At 44.6% G+C, this 14,190-nt stretch overlaps 1 pseudogene; it reads left to right on the forward strand.

Moving 5' to 3' along the window:
- LOC128059175 (spindle and kinetochore-associated protein 3-like) overlaps positions 1-13,985 on the forward strand; it is a 50,809-nt pseudogene extending 36,824 nt beyond the window's left edge.
- The last annotated feature ends 205 nt before the right edge of the window (positions 13,986-14,190 follow it).

A 14,190-nucleotide genomic window follows, 5' to 3' on the forward strand; every position in this document is an offset into this window, starting at 1 on the left:
AAGCACTTTAGACCAACACATTGCACCCAAACGATGGGTGCCAGGTCCACAAAAATCGTCTGGATTCACAAAAGCAGGGTTTTGAGGATTTCTGGAGGCAGCTAGTGTTCATTCTACTTTTTATTCACGGCAATAAAACTACCTAAAAACCCTATCATTTGCTCTTTAAGCTAATTTCCTTTGGCCTTCTCCCACCATCATCTAAAAAAGATCGTTTTAATTTATGACTTAACCCTCCAATGAGATATAAATCTTTTGGGTACCACAATTGGATGCTGCTTTCTAAATCAGATAAAGAAAATGTTTTCGAAATTCTTTCCACACTCCCTGTAGTTGGGACATAAACACAAGAGAAGAAAGTCCTGAGGTTTAGAAGTCCGTAGGTCTTTCTGTTTTCTGGAAGAGTGGGTTTTATTCTCCCAGGTCTTGAGCTTTTTGGTTCCCATCCTGATGCCAGGAAGGTGAGCAGAATCTGTCTTTGATTGTGTTTGTTAAGGAAGTATCAGCTGCTATAGCAGAAAAATCACCCCATGGTAGCTGCCTTACATGTCACAAGTTTGTGTCCTGGTTTCCGGACAGTCCAAGGCTGACTCTCCCAGCCAAACAGCTCTCCACCTTATCTGTGGCTTCAGCAGGTTCAGCATGCGGCTCTTGATACAGTCCCTGGGGTCCACTCATTCCCATGGCTGGAAGAGAAGAGGGCGTGGAAGGTCACAAGTGATTTGTGATCCAGACCTGGGATTGGTGTGGACCAATTCTGCTCATTATCCACTGACCATTTGAACTGTGGTGCTGGAGAAGACTCTTGAGAGTTCCTGGGACTGCAAGGAGATCAAACCAGTTAATCCTAAAGGAAATCAACCCTGAATATTCACTGGAAGGACTGATGCTGGAGCTGAAGCTCCAATACTTTGCCCACCTGATGTGAAGAGTCGACTCATTGGAAAAGACTCTGATGCTGGGAAAGATTGAAGGCAGGGGGAGAAGGGGATGCTAGAGGATGAGATGGTTGGATGGCATCACCGACTCAATGCACCTGAGTTTGAGAAAAGGCTGGAGTGCTGCAGTCCATGGGGTCACAAAGAGTTGGACATGACTGACTGAATGAACAACAACAGTCCTCTGTCCAGAGCAGGATGGATGCTGGACCACAGACAACCACATCTCCCTGAGAAGGATGCAGCTTAATTGCATGCCAGCCTGAACTTGTAACAATAGCGTCTGCTTTCTGTGACCACAGTCAAGAAGCTTTTGGCTCTGCCAGTGGCCAGACTCTTACTCCAAAGGATGTGGGAATAGTTGCCAGGGTCTCAAGAGAGGGTATTAAATTAATTTCCTTGGTTTGCCACTGGGTTTTGCTTACCTCATTAGCTTCTAGATTGGAATTCGACATCTTAAAATCTCAGTCTATAATAACAGAAAAAGACAGCAACCAAAAAGAAAGGAGTCTGTAGCAAAAGAAGTCTGCCTTTCCCTGTTGTGTATATATATATATATACACACACACACACACATATATAAATCATCTGAAAATGAAAGTAGTAAAATAAAATAGTTTGGTGGTATGGGGCAGGCCAGATCAGTCTCTCTTCCTGTCTCTACCTCTGTCTGTGAGACCGGGGTACCATTTATCACTGAGCACCTGGCCCTAGTCGTAAAGAACCTGCCTGCCAAGGAGACTCAAGTTTGGTCCCTGGGTCAGAAAGATTCCCTGGAGAAGGAAATGGCAACCTGCTCCAGTATTCTTGCCTGGAGAATCCCATGGACAGAGGAGCCTGAGGGTGTGCAGTCCGTGGGGCCGTAATGAGTCGGGCACGACTGAGCAACCAAGCACAGACACACACACACACACACACACACACACACACACACACACACACACACCCTGACTCTCATGTTTCAGGATGTCAATCCTTGTCCAGATCCCCAGTCCCTTTCCCCCATGGCTGAGTCATCTCCTGCCCTTGGGCTGATGTAGGAAAAATTCTCCAGCCCACCACATGGTAGCTGGGGAGTTTTGGCAACTTATTTTACCTTATTTGTTCCGTGAAGATGGGGTCAATAATTCCTATCTCACGGTACGTCGTAAAGGTGAGGGCAGATAGTGAAGGAGCAATCACCTCTACCAGTGTCACTACCAGCCTCCTTCCTGCCTGTCTCCACGTGGGGAGAGGAGACCTCCAGGGCCTTTGTCCGGATGGTGGAGCTCCTCTCCTCCCCACCCTCCACTGCCCAGGCTTCCTGCTTCCCCCAGACTCAACTGCTGTGAGTTCTTTCCATTCAGGCAGAAATCAGAGGGTCTGAGGGTGAGAGGGAATCTGAGCCAGACAAAGAGGCGATTACCCCCACATGACTGCCTACTAAGAATTCTGGCTGGAGAAAGGGCTCTTCTGCAACTTATTTTTTTGCTAATTCTGCCCAAAGAACCCAAGAGGGAAGACCTTTGGTCCACAGACTGCCCTGGTCTCATTGTCCTGGTGTAATTCAATGAAGCCAACTCCGGTGTTTACTATGCTTTATCTCTTCTCTCCTGTATTTCCCTGATTTATCAGCAGCTGTTAACCCCAGTTAGCACCAGTTCGGTTGACCAAGTCCTGCTAACGCTAGCATCTTTTACACACACACACACACACACACCCCTCCAAGAAAAACCTCACCTTTAAATGGAGGGTGGGTGGTACCCTGTGTTTCTCGGGTGAGGCCTGAGTATGTGATGGAGAAAAATGAAAATTGCTCCTCATTACCTCCACCCTGCTCTTCTAAACTAAGTTTAGGAGAATCAATTATAATCCTTAAATCTTCTCATTCTTACATGGGCTTATTTCTTACTTAGGTCTGGTATCCCACTTTGAGCCAGTCAGAGGAAAAAAAAAAGCCCTTTGCACTGGCAATACCACACTCTATGCACCCACAAGGATGAGATTCTGGGATCCATCAACAAAAGCCCTGGCTGCTTCCCTAGTAATCCTAAAGATCAACAGAAGAAATTGCTTGAAGTGGGTGGATAAATTCCTTAGAATAATCCTGCCCAAACCCTTCAGAGTTCTTTTACAATGCCTTTATATCTCTCAGCTTTCACCTAGGAAGAATCCAAAGTGTCACCAAAAAGAATGTGCCAGGCTGTTGAGAAGGAGCATGGCAGCTTCCAAAGGACTTGGATTTGAAGACATCTATTTGAAGAGTACTTGGAGAACAAGTCCCATTGATGCTAACTGGAATGCTGAGGGAAAGTTTTAGCCAGGTTTCAATGGGATGGAGAGATAGTCGCTTTTTTCACCCTGTTGAAAATGTCAAGGGAGGCAAAATCACCCGGTTGGCCAGGTCAGCTTCAACCCTACTAGAAACTTGTCTGGTGGGCTGAATTGGAATGAGGCCTGGGGCCAGCAGGCTGCAGTGAAAGGTGTGGTCTGGCAGGCAGAGCTGAGGCAAGTGGGCCAAGTCCCTGGCAGTGGGCATTGTGGACTGCACGCTATGGGTGGGAAATTTTCATGGCATGATGTAGGGTGGGATGTATTCACTGCAAAGAACAAGACCAGAGATGGAAGCTCGGTTGGTGCTTGAGAAGCACATGAGTTCGAGTCAAGGCCAAGGGCCAGATCCTTCTCCAAGTCTTATTTCTAAGCAGAAATCTTCCTACCATAGTCTCCCTTCCTCTGGTCCAGAATATCCCAGACTTCATAGTAACACAGCAAAAGAAGCTAGCTGGAGCAGATACTTCTGACTGACCACCAAGTTCTGTTATTCTCATTATCAGTTGAAAAAAGGGCACATCCTTTTAAAACTGAAATAGAATTGACATACAGTAAAGAGCAAATTCCATGGGCTTCCCTGATAGTGCAGTGGTAAAGAGTCTGCCTGCGATGCAGGAGACGTGGGTTCACTCTCTGACCCGGGAAGATCCCCTGGAGAGAGGAATGGCGAGCCACTCCAGTATTCTTGCCTGGGAAATCCCATGGACAGAGGAGCCTGGCAGGCTACAGTCTATAGGGTTGCAAAAGAGTTGGACCCGACTAAGTGACTAACACTTTCCTCTTCATACTCAAGAAATCGACGGTCCAATGGAAGTCTTTTGATTTTGGTTTGTCTCTAGCCAGTCTGGAATTAGAGAGTTGTCAGTAGTGTAGGGACAAGATTTTGCTTTCAAAAGATCTTGTCTTTTGAAAGACAAGATCTTTTTTTCAAAGAAGCTGGACATGTGCAGAGATATGGCGGCAAATCAGTGATTTTCTCTTGATATTAAAAAAAAAAATCACATTAAGGTGAAACTGAACTTTTCCCCCTCTGTCTGCCGTACGAGAAGAAGGTACCCATGTATTGGTACATACAAACCTGTATTTGATCTAAATCTTCCCAGAGTAAGTGAAAATGTGTCATTACCATTTATTTAGGTTCTATTTAGGTTATTACAATGGGCCATAAACTCTCGATGCATAAACACCTGATGTGAAGAGCTGACTCATTGGAAAAGACTGATGCTGGGAAAGATTGAGGGAAGAAGGAGAAGGGGGTGATAGAGGATGAGATGATTGGATGGCATCACTGACTCAGCAGACTTGCATTTGAGCAAACTCTCAGAGACAGTGAAGGATAGGGAAGCCTAGCTTGCTGCAGTCCATGGGGTCACAAAGAGTTGGACATGACTTTGCGACTGAACCACAACAAAACTCTTGATATAATCCAGCCTATTTAACTGATGCTTAAAGATGAGGAAACAGATTCAAAGAAGATAACTAACTTCTCATCACCATGGAGACAATGCGGGACAGAAGCAAGTTTGAAACCCATCCTGGTGCCCAAAGGCCAAGTCCCCTCCTGAAAGCTCTGCTGCTTTGTATTTTGATTGTTCAATGTGTTGTTTCGGGCTTTTGATTTTTACATGAGAAATAACCTCCCAGACTCTGGTTCTGCTCTCACCACCTCCTCACCCCCAGGCTGGAGACTAGCCTCTATTACTCAGAAGAACTTATGAAACTCTGTACTTCTTCATATTCAAGCATCAGCACGTCTGACTTTTGTTTTCAGTCCAGAACCTGCTCTATTTTCACAGAACAAAATTCCAGCTCCATTCTGAAAATGAAATGACAGCGGGTCCCCAGAAAACAAGCCAGATCCTGGGTCCCCCCTTTAGCACAATCCAAAGTCATGGTTTTCTGGTTAGGTGCTTCCAAGGCCTGTCCCCTTGATAAGGGCTTTCAGACAGACCAAAGCAGGGGAAAATGAAAGAGACCTTTTCTTTTTCTTGTTGTTCCAGATCAGATAACGTTGCCTGATTAGTTCCTCCACTGTGAATTCACACCGCATGTACCCACATGCCAGCCCTCTGCTAAAGGCCATCAGCTGTATTGCTTCCTGCACAATCATTCATATTTGCCTCATGCCTTCCCTCCTCCACCTCTGTTTCCTGCTCCTCCCCATGAAGCAGCAAAATGCCTGCAAAGAAAATGTGTCAACAGGTAAAATTTATAGGAGTTTCCTGGCCCACACAGAAACGTGAACCACAGGCCTCCCCAAAGGAGATATTTTCTTACCCAAGACACTTATCCTCCTGAATACACTGTGATTCATTCACATCTGAGTTCTCCAGAGACACCAGGTATCTTTTTGATAGAATCAGAGTGTGGAGCTCCCGTTTGGGAAGAGTGACTTTGATGAGGGCCAGTTGGGATTATTTAGCTGTGGTTACAGAAAAACCCAACCCAAACTGTCTTAGTCAAAAAGGGAATTTATTGACTCAGACACGGAAAAGAGAATGCTAGCTACAGACAAGACTCAATTCAGGGCTCAGACTTCTCAGTGGCACCTGCCTAATTTTAAAAACTTTATTCCTTGCTCTGCCTTCCTTTGTGTTGACTTCAGCCTTGGATTTTATGGCAGAAAGGTCCCCACTAACCCACTTATTCTCTTATATTTTATGCCAAGGGTTTTATGTGACAGTCTCTTCCCCAGAAGACGCAGTGAAAATGTCATTGCATTTCATTGGCTCTGACTAGGTCACATATGGTCCACGAAGATCGAAGGACAGGGAAATGAGACATGCTGATTGCTTAGACCTGGATCACAAGATCCACCCTGAGACTGGGTGCGAAGTCCACTTTAATGGGACGGCATGGAAATCAGGTACCGTCACCAGGAAGACTCTAGTAATGTTCACTGCATTGTGTGTTGCCTTATAACAAATGATGCATGTATATTATATAATGTTTAATGTCCACTGTTGAAGTCAGCTGCGTACCTTGAAAGTAGATAGAACCTGCTCATGTAAAATAAGAATTTATGCCCAAAGCCAGGCTAGTTGGAGAAAAGGTTATTTGCTATTTAACTTTCAGGAGTGAGCCTAGAAAACATGCAAAAGTTCTTCAAAGTCTACAGCAGGACTGGCTTGCATTCTTAAAGCACAATGAGCCTCTGCCGGCTTCATAGTGAAAACTATGGCAGTGAGCCTTTCTTATTGGTTTCACTGAGTTTTTGTTTTCTAAGAAGACTGTGATGTTTTAAAAATCTTTGTAGCCTGGTTAGGCTGGTTTTACAGGACTGAAAGAGTTTACGGCAGAAAGTTGAGAGGTGTTTGGAGGTATTTTGACCATACAGACACCAAAAGATATTCCCTAAAATATTCTTTCTTCCAATCATTCAACTTTCTCATTTGTCTTTCTAAATAAACATCTGGGATTAGGTTATTCATTGTTCTTATCAACTCTTAATGATAAATATTCATCCTTTTAACCACTGAACAGTTGTTATTGGTTATGTACTTCCTTAGATCAAACACTTGGTTGACTATATCAGATCTTCTCTAAGCACTTCACATGCATTATTTCATTTATGCTTCATAACTATTCTATGGCATAGAGACTATGATTACCATTCGAATTGTATGGAAGATGGAACAGATATAGAAGAGTTTACATATCTTGCCCAAGGTCACATAGTTTGAGCCAAAGATTTTAAAACCATACTATATAAACAGATTTTGCCCCTGCCCCCCAGGATATGGCATAGGAAGACGTTGTGCGTACTAAGTCACTTTAGTCATGTCTGATTCTTTGTGACACACTGGACTGTAGCCTGCCAGGCTCCTCTGTCCATGGAATTCTCCAGGCAAGAATACTGGAGTAGGTTGCCATGCCCTCCTCCAAGGGATCTTCCCGATCCAGGGATGGAACTCATTCTCTTGTGTCTCCTGCATTGGCGGGCAGGTTCGTTGCCACTAGTACCACCTGGGAAGCACACAGGAAGACAGACCTATAAATAAACAAGTGCATTTGGTATTGTACTTGCTGTGATAATGATGTGTACAAGGGACAGTGAAGAAGAGAGAGAGAGAAAGCAGTCATTTCCCTGGTCAGGGCTGGAGGATTTGAAACAACTGAGTCTTGGGAAACGTTCTCTAGAGGAGCTGAGGTGGATAAGAAGATGTTTTCCATCTGGAAGGTGATGGGGGCTGAGAACAGCATCGCAGAAATCAGAACCCGAGCAAGCAAAGCACAGATGCATTATGGGAGAAATGCAAGCTACCTGGCCTGGGTGGAGCCTGGGGTTCAAGAAGGACAGACATAGCAGGACCCAGTCCAGGAAGGGCCTGGTTGGGACTTGGTCAGGAGACAATGGGGAACTGTTGAAGGACCTTAAGGAAAAGGTACTGTACTGTACTCAGTCACTTTAGTCATGTCTGACTCTTCGCAACCCATGGACTGTAGCCCACCAGGCTCCTCTGTCCATGGGATTCTCCAGGCAAGAATACTGGAATGGGTAGCCATTCCCTTCTCCAGGGGATCTTCCCCATTCAGAAACTGAACCTGAGTCTCCTGTGTTGCAGGCAGATTTTTTCCCCATCTGAGCCACTAGGGAAACCCAAATGGATTATATGCATATGTGTATACCTACATAATACATTTATGATACCCATATGTCTGCATACCTACAAACATACACACACATATTAGTGCTATGACACATGCACATGTATACTGTCATTGACACACAAAGTGTGTATTCACTCATTGTATGTATATGTATGTACAAGCCATATATTTTGAGCACACAAAAAATTTCCCAACAATAATCCAAACCATTTTTTAAAAGCTCCCACTTTGGATTCAGTAGCTTCCTCCAGGCCTCGTGCTATTTTTTTTTTTTTCTGGTAAACAAAGTTTTCACTTTTATTTATTTCCTATTTTTCCCATTCAGTTTGCAACAAGACAAGAGTGACTCACTCAGCACAAAAATGACTAAGTAGCTACCACGCATGTATCCGTGCTCAGTTGTTTAGTTGTATCTCTTTGCGACCCCGTGGACCGTAGCCCGCCAGGCTCCTCTGTCCATGGGATTTCGCAGGCAAGAATACTGGAGTGATTTGCCATTTCCTTCTCCACGCGGGACACTATATATATGGAAGCAGGCAGAGTTGTATAATACACCACAAGGAATCTTTGCAAATAACTCATTGTCTGATGTCAGCAAATCCTCTATAACCTTTTTCTGTTTTTAAAAGCAAAACATTCACAGGCAACTATGCTCCATATTATGTAACAACCTAATTGGGAAAAAAATTTTGAAAAAAATAGATGCATGTATATGTATAACTGAAAGAAGTTTAATCTGTATGGAGGATAGGGAAATAACACTCTGTTTATTGTAGATTTGGAGCAAAACTCAGAAACACTTAATTAGAATATTGTAAGCAGAAATCACTTTTTGTTTCAATTCTCATTAATGATATTTTGTGAAGGACAGGGAAGCCTGGTGTGCTGCAGTTCATGGGGTTGCAAAGCCCGACACAACTTAGCAACTGTACAATAAAAACAACAAAAATATTTTGTAAATTTTTAGGCTACTTTGCTCAGCAATGACAGTCTATATAGTACAATTTAGTTTTAAGTTATATGTGAAATCCCAGTGTGTCTTAGCTATTCAGGACACGAATGCTCAGAGGCAGCAGAAGTGTGAGTGACCCTCATGCTATTTAAATATGGCGGTGACCCCGGGGCTGCAGAGCAGAGGGAAGATGGGAGTGCTAACTGTCCATCCCCCACACACAGCAGTGGGTGCAGAGCTGGGACCGTGGTCCCAGTAAGAGGTCGCCTTCACGCCTATGATGCCCGAAGACAGACCCGCAGTCCCCCTCAGCAGCTGATTAGTTAGAAGACTATTTATAGACCTCAGCGCTTTTCTCAAGACTCCTGCTTAATTCCTGCCCTCCCCGGCTCTCAGCAGACAAACTCACCTTGTGAGTCATTGAGAAAATTGAGGTCATGCATGTACTTTCTGGTAACTTCCCACCCTTTACCTACAATTTACCTACACCCACTTCTGTCCTCCCAGCCTGACCTCCAAAGGTAAGGTGGCCCCCTCCCAGGCACGCAAGCCTCTCTGGGGGATCTGCGTCCTCTGGGCTCCTGGGTTCATCTCCCACTGCTTTCCCTTCCAGAAAGCTCTCCAATTTCCACGTTCATTTCCACCATGGATGCCCCTCTGCCTGTGGAGAGGCTGTGCTCTCATCGGTTTCCTGGACTCTGAAGTAGCCTTCTGACCTGCCTCGCATTTCCATATGCCCTCTTCCACAGCAGCAGCCACACGGCATCTTTTAAAATGCAGGATCATGGACAATTCCCAGCATACCAGCGCCAACTCTCCTACATTGCATTATTTCCAGAAATCACATCAGAATATAGGTAACTACTGGTGATATTGTGTGCATGAGTGCTCAGCGGCTCAGTCCTCTCCCACTCTTTGTGACCCCATGAACTGCAGCCAGCCAGGCTCCTCTGTCCATGGGATTTTACAGGTGAGAATACTGGAGTGGGTTGCCATTCCCTTCTCAAAGGGATCTTCCCATCCCAGGGATCCAACCCATGTCTCTTGCATCTCCTGCATGGGCAGGTGGATTCTTTACCACCAGTGCCACCTGGGGAGCCCAAGAGTTGTAGTAAATCCTCTCTACTTTCCCCTTCCCTCCCTTCTTTTCCTCCCTCCCTTGGAAAGTAAGCCGTTTGCATTTGTGAGTAGCCATTAATAAGTAACACAGTTCTCAGGGTCCACCTTAGAGCAGATGTCTTGAGCCAGTCACCAGGCTTCCTTCCATGTGCCTTGTCAGGCACCTCCCCGTCCTCCCCATCCTTCCCCGGCTCTGCCCTCAGCACCTCTTGAAAATTAGGGACGCTAGCACCTCCTTGGTTGCTACCTATCTTTGTTCAGTCTTAATGTCCCTGGTCCCTGCCTGTTTTCAGACGTCCCAGCACACGGCTCCCTTCCCCTCCCAGCACTAGAAAGGTTTCTTTTCCCCTCCCTGGATGTCTCTTGCTCTGACTTCCTCTTGAATGCCTGTGTTTGTGGGATTCTGAGCAGAACCCCTCTCTCCGAGCTCTCCCGGCTTTCTGCGGGTGACTTTATCCCTTGGCATGTTTTGTGTATAGTCCTCATATCATGCTTATTATCCTCATCATTTTAGTTTCATCCGCTGAGTCTTCGAGAGCTGAAGTTTGTCAGCAATGAGGTTTGCTTACTGGGCTGTAGGTATTAATCCAAGAAGAATTACAGCTTGGTTTTTCTAAAACCTTTCTTCTTGTTTTATTGTCAATACTATTAATATATTCCTGAGGACAATGAAGGTTTAATGACATGTTGAGATAAAGCAGCACATTTTCTCAAGTCTTCAAGAATATCTGGTTGCAAAGAAGGCCTTTCACGCCTCCCGGAGCCTATGGCATTTCCGGCGCTGGGATTCAAATGGGCACGGGTGCTGAGGTGGAGAACCAGGCTCTTCTGTGGATCTGATCTCAGGCTTTAGTGGGAAGCTGTGCTCTCTGGCCATCCCCCTGGATGGGGAGATGGCCAGGTTGCAGCTAGCGCTGCACAGAGAGGACAGCGACTTTGAAGATTGTCCAACAAGAGTTTTACATGACCTTCACTCGGAAGTACGAACTCTGAAGGATGAAGTCAATATTATTCTTGATAAAGCAAGCTTGCAAAGTCAACAAAGCGTTGGTTTCATAAAGGCAACAAAAATATTGATGAAAAAGAATTCAGTGGATATCATGAAAATAAAAGAGTTTTTCCAGAAGTATGAATATAATCTACATGCCAAGAAAAATTCAGTGGTTGAACAAGGAGTCGCTGACTCTAAACCAGAGTCCAGTTCAGGTCAGTTCAGTCACTCAGTCATGTCTGACTCTTTGTGACCCCATGAACTGCAGCATGCCAGGCCTCCCTGTCCATCACCAACTCCCAGAGTTCACTCAAACTCACGACCATCAATTCGGTGATGCTATCCAGCCATCTCATCCTCTGTCGTCCCCTTCTCCTCCTGCCCCCAATCCCTCCCAGCATTAGGGTCTTTTCCAATGAGTCAACTCTTCGCATGAGGTGGCCAGAGTACTGGAGTTTCAGCCTCAGCATCAGTCCTTCCAATGAACACCCAAGACTGGTCTCCTTTAGGATGAATTGGTTGGATCTCCTTGCAGTCCAAGGGACTCTCAAGAGTCTTCTCCAACACCACAGTTCAAAAGCACCAATTCTTTGGCACTCAGCCTTCTTCACAGTCCAACTCTCACATCTATACATGACCACTGGAAAAACCATAGCCTTGACTAGATGGACCTTTGCTGGTAAAGTAATGTCTCTGCTTTTGAATATGCTATCTAGGTCGGTCATAACTTTCCTTCCAAGGAGTGAGCATCTTTTAATTTCATGGCTGCAATCACCATCTGCAGTGATTTTAGAGACCCCCAAAATAAAGTCTGACTCTGTTTCCACTGTTTCCCCATGTTTTTCCCATGAAGTGATGGGACCAGATGCCATGATCTTTGTTTTCTGAATGTTGAGCTTTAAGCCAACTTTTTCACTCTCCTCTTTCACTTTCATCAAGAGGCATTTTAGTTCCTCTTCACTTTCTGCCATAAGGGTGGTATCATCTGCATATCTGAGGTTATTGATAGTTCTCCTGGCAATCTTGATTCCAGCTTGTGCTTCTTCCAGCCCAGCGTTTCTCATGATGTAATCTGCATATAAGTTAAATAAGCAGGGTGACAATATACAGCTTTGACGTACTCCTTTTCCTATTTGGAACCAGTCTGTTGTTCCATGTCCAGTTCTAACTGTTGCTTCCTGACCTGCATACAGATTTCTCAAGAGGCAGGTCAGGGGGTCTTGTATTCCCATTTCTTTCAGAATTTTCCACAGTTTATTGTGATCCACACAGTCAAAGGCTTTGGCATAGTCGATAAAGCAGAAATAGATGTTTTTCTGGAACTCTCTTGCTTTTTTGATGATCCAGCGGATGTTGGCAATTTGATCTCTGGTTCCTCTGCCTTTTCTAAAACCCGCTTGAACATCAGGAAGTTCACGGTTCATGTCTTGCTGAATCCTGGCTTGGAGAATTTTGAGCATTACTTTACTAGCGTGTGAGATGAGTGCAATTGTGTGGTAGTTTGAGCATTCTTTGGCATTGCCTTTCTTTGGGATTGGAATGAAAACTGACGTTTTCTGGTCTTGTGGCCACTGCTAAGTTTTCCAAATTTGCTGGCATATTGAGTGTAGCACTTTGACAGCATCATCTTCCAGGATTTGAAATAGCTCAACTGGAGTTCCATCACCTCCACTTGCTTTGCCCATAGTGATGCTTTCCAAGGCCCACTGGACTTCACATTCCAGCATGTCTGACTCTAGGTGAGTGATCACACCATCGTGATTATCTGGATCGTGAAGATCTTTTTTGGCTCTTCCTTCTGGTTGTTTACTGCTTGGGGTGAGTTTGGCAGAACTTGGGATACAATGCACTACTCAAATCCAAAATCAGAAAGTTGTGAACTACGCGGTGACTTCTCAGAAATAGAAGTGCTTAGAGCACTAATACTACTTGACTAGTACATTTTATCCCAAGTTCTGCCAAACTCACCCCAAGCAGTAAACAACCAGAAGGAAGAGCCAAAAATTTTAACTCCATTTTCCAAATAGTCACTAGTAAAAACTCCAAAATGTGCACTAATGATGGATGATTTTGAGTGTGTAACTCCTAAATTAGAACACTTCGGTGTCTCTGAATATACTATGTGCTTAAATGACGATTACACAATTGGACTTAAAAATGTGAAGACTAACAGTGAGGAGACCATAGACATAGAAGAAGGGCCCAATGATAATGTCTTTGTCACTCCTGGCCTTAAGACCCAGCCGTTGGAAAAAAATGATGCTGAGCACACCCATTCTCCCTTCTGCACTGGTTTGAAAGTCCCTTCTGCAAAGAGCAGCACGGCTTTGGTATCCACAAATTATCCATTATCGAAAGCAAACTGTTCATCAAATGATTTGGAAATGAAAAAAAGTACATTGTTAGTTTCAAATTCAGGCAAGTGCTTTGAGAATTTTGCAGGTCCCTCTTCTCCTACGATTTCTTCTTACGAGAATCTTCTCAAAACACCTACACCTCCTGAAGTTACTATAGAAGATTCCAAAAGATATTTGCCAGATTTTGTCAAAAGAAAGCTGAGCACCGAAGAATTGATGCTTTTGAATTGTGGTGTTGGAGAAGACTCTTCAGAGTCCCTTAGACTGCAGGAAGATCCAACCAGTCCATTCTAGAGGAGATCAGTCCTGGATGTTCTTTGGAAGGAATGATGCTAAAACTGAAACTCCAGTACTTTGGCCACCTCATGAGAAGAGTTGACTCATTAGAAAAATCTCTAATGCTGGGAGGGATTGGGAGCAGGAGGAGAAGGGGACGACAGAGGATGAGATGGCTGGATGGCATCACTGACTCGATGGACGTGAGTTTGAGTGAACTCAGGGAGTTGGTGATGGACAGGGAAGCGTGGCGTGCTGCAATTCATGGAGTTGCAGAGTCGCACACGACTGAGCGACTGAACTGAACTGAACTGAACTCAAACCTAGTGACTCTGGTAGCAGTTAGAATGGTGTCACCCAGCAAACTGTTCCTTCCTCGGCGTGGAGGACAGAACGTGTGAGATGCTGGCAACAAAGAAAACCGGTGAAGAAATGATGTGGGTCCATCCTTCCATTATAGAAACTGAGCAGAGATGAAAGCAAATCTGGTCTCATTTTGCTTTTGACATTCCCCTACATCTTCCCCCTTTTGAAAAACTGACTCATATTAAAGATGAATATGGTCACTGATGTCATAAAATGCTTTTTGTTAAATATGATTTAATCTAACCTGTCTTATTGATGTGTAGATCA

This window comes from Budorcas taxicolor, chromosome 14 (genome assembly GCF_023091745.1).
Source record: "Budorcas taxicolor isolate Tak-1 chromosome 14, Takin1.1, whole genome shotgun sequence".
Lineage (NCBI taxonomy): Eukaryota > Metazoa > Chordata > Mammalia > Artiodactyla > Bovidae > Budorcas > Budorcas taxicolor.